The sequence below is a fragment of the Nelumbo nucifera genome, chromosome 4 (genome assembly GCF_055504915.1).
Source record: "Nelumbo nucifera cultivar China Antique chromosome 4, China Antique-T2T, whole genome shotgun sequence".
Lineage (NCBI taxonomy): Eukaryota > Viridiplantae > Streptophyta > Magnoliopsida > Proteales > Nelumbonaceae > Nelumbo > Nelumbo nucifera.
Window position 1 is genome coordinate 23,080,685 of NC_142652.1, and position 3,504 is coordinate 23,084,188.

Below are 3,504 nucleotides of genomic sequence, written 5' to 3' on the forward strand. Positions count from 1 at the left end.
CCTTAAAAGATAAATCCAAAGTGACCTTAAACACATAAAAGAAAAAAAATCGGCGGTACATCCACCAAATTGGAAAAAACTAAAGAAAAAAAACCAAAAAATCGACTCCAAAGTTCCACTTTGAGACGAAGCTAAACATGCATGCAATCAAAGAAAGAGACAAAGCAGATTGTCTTATAAGAAAATAAAAAAAAATGCACAAGAAAACACAAAGAAAAAACAAAAGGGAAGAAATAAAATGGTGGTAAACCCTAGACCGTTTTGGAGGATCTTGAAGAAGAAGACCAAACACACAAAAAAAAAAAAAGCAAAAAATGAAAAAAAAAAGGAATATACCGCACACGCTCGAATAAAATCCATAGTAGAAGAAACTTTTGAATAGTGAAAATCCAAATGCATAAAACCATGGTTTTTGAACTGCTGTTGACCCGGACGAATGGACATTTCGGCCCAGGAACCATCCAAGAAACCGATTCCGTTTCACCCCAATTTCGGTCCCTAGCAAAAAACTGTTGAATCGGTTAATGACCCATTGACCCAAACGGCTGAACCGTCAACCTGTTGACCCGTTCAATGGTTTTTGGCCATTTTTTTTTTAATTGGGAACCATTCAGGCAATCAGTTTTGTTTTATCCTAATCTTGGTCCTTGGCCAAAAATCGTTGAATCGGTCAATGACCCATTGACCCAGGCAGTCAAACCATCGACTCGTTCAATGGTTTTTGGTCGTTTTTTTTTTATTTTTTTAATTTTTGTTGTCAGAACGGGCCATCCATTCGAATCGAACAATCGAACTGTCGACCCAAAAACTGGTGGCTAAAACGGTTCTGTTTTCAAGTCGTATGAGTCACATGCTCGAATGACATAACACGATGGTATTGCTTAATGAACCTCACACACTCAATTTTTTGCCTGTAATTTTTGTTGTCAGAATGGGTCATCCGCTTTTTTATTTTTTTAATTGGAAACCGTCTAGGCAATTGGTTCCATTTTACCCCAACCCCGGTCCTTGGCCAAAAACCATTGAATTAGTCAACGACCCATTGACTCGAGTGGTTGAACCGTCAACCCATTGACCCGTTCAATGGTTTTTGGCCGTTTTTAATTTGTATTGTTAGAACGGGCCGTCCATTCAAATCAAACGGTTGAACCGTCGACCCGAAAACTGGTGGCTAGAACGGTTCAATTTTTGGGTCGTATGAGTCACACACTCGAATGACATAACATATATGATACTGTTTAATGGACCTTACACACAATTTCTTGCTTGTAATTTTTGTTGTCAGAATGGGTTATCCGTTCGAACTGGATAGTCAAACCGTCAACTCGAAAAATGGTGGCTAGAACGGTTCCGTAATTTTTTGTTATTAGAATGGGCCATCTGTTCGAACCGTTGACCCAAAAACCGATGGCCAGAATGGTTCCGTTTTTGGGTCGTATGAGTCACACGCTCAAATGACATAACACATATGATACTACTTAATGAACCTCACACACTCAATTTTTTGCCTATAATTTTTGTTGTCAGAACGGACCACCCATTTGAACCGGATGATCGAACCGTCAACCTAAAAACTGGTGGCCAGAACGGTTCCATAATTTTTTGCTTGTAATTTTTGTTGTCAGAATGGGCCATCTATTTGAATTGGATGGTCGAACTGTCGGTTGTCAGAACGTTATTAACAACATTTATCAATAATAGTAAGTAATTATAATGTTTTATTAAATAATCAATAACAATGCTTTTAATAAAATTTTTAATATAAAAATAATTACTAAGTTTATTAATAGTATTTATTAATAATAGTATTTATAATTTTAATTTAAATTAAAATTAAAGTAAATATCTATTTATTAACAATATTTATAATAACAGTAATTATTAATTATAATCACTAATTATATGTTTATTAAATTACTGTAATAATCAATAATTATTAAAACCGGGTTACTAAATTTATTAACAGTATTTATAATTTTAATTTAAAATAAAATTAAAGCAAATTTCTAGTTATTAACAATATTTATAATAACAGTAATTATTAATTATAATCACTAATTATATATTTATTAAATTACTGTAATAATCAGTGATTATTAAATTACATTACTTAACTATTGTAATAATCAGTAATTACTTTTATTTATAATAACAGTAATTATGTATAATCGTAATGGCAGTAATTAAAGGGAAATACTGCCCTTACTACAGATCTGGGTTACTCTCACATGGGATCTACTCGCACAAATAGATTTCATTTCATGCACGCAGAGAGCACCCATTTCCTATTAATATATATGTTATTAATAACATAAAATAAAATGAATCGGGGTGCAAACATTAAACAGGGTTTGGGGTTTGGAAGAACAAATGAACTCCGAGTAAGTTACACTGATCTGATTCATTTCAAGTTTTCAACCGTACCAGAGAGGGAGAGGGACTCGGACGAGAGAGTGAGAGAAGAGAGAAGCAGGGGAGAAAGACATGTGAAATGAAAGGATAGGTGATTGGTTTCATGGGGAAGGCCCATCCTGTTGTTTTCGCACGGAGAAAATGAATTCACGTGTGGGTACCTTTTCTTGCAGGAAAAGGACACGTCATCTTAACGAAGGCCCATCCCGCTTTAGTATATATAATATATATAAGATATATTAATAAATAATAATAAATATATTAACATTTACTAATATATTATTATTAATAACATAAAATAAAATTTGCTTAATTCAGCTTTGAGACTCTCAAGATCTAGGATTGATGGTCAAACCGGACTGGACTCAGATTTGAGCCTACACAATTCTCTGTAACCAAAGAGGCAAACCTTACCTCAGCCCGGCCAATCCAACCCATGAACAGGTAGGTCTATTGACCCATCACCCCCTGGTGAATTTTGATAAATGTCTTCTCCTGATTGATTACAAAATTTTCCGGTATTATGTCTTTCCAATATTATAGTGGAAGTGTCGAACCCCTTCATCTATCATTACACTACAACATCAACCCAATGATCACACACCACAAGAGACCATGATTATCCAGGGTGGTGAATCACCACCGTCGCTCGCTCTTGAAGCCTTGAGAGTTGAGACCACGTTCTTATGCTTGTCATGTCAAGGTTGTACAATGGCCCCTGATGCTGATGCCGATACTCAATACATCGGTATCGGTAACTATGTAGGGACTACTGTGAAGCAATTATTATGAGTTTCACTTTCTCATTTCACGCAAAGGGGGGTATTCCCCAAAATGCATAATTTTGATTTTCTTTTTCTTAATCATTGCTGATGTTAAGTCATATAACAGATGTTTCTGTTTAAGAAAACAAGGTAATACCTATTGTCAAGCACATTGGATCTGATGAATAGTAGTTTTTTTTCCCAGAGTGCATAAAAAGGAATAGAATCAAATTACATTGTTTTCAACGATTGTCATATTATTCCTAATCTCATTCCTCAAGGTTGCCTCTGGATTAAAGCTGAATTCAGATGAAAAGGGAAGCCAAAA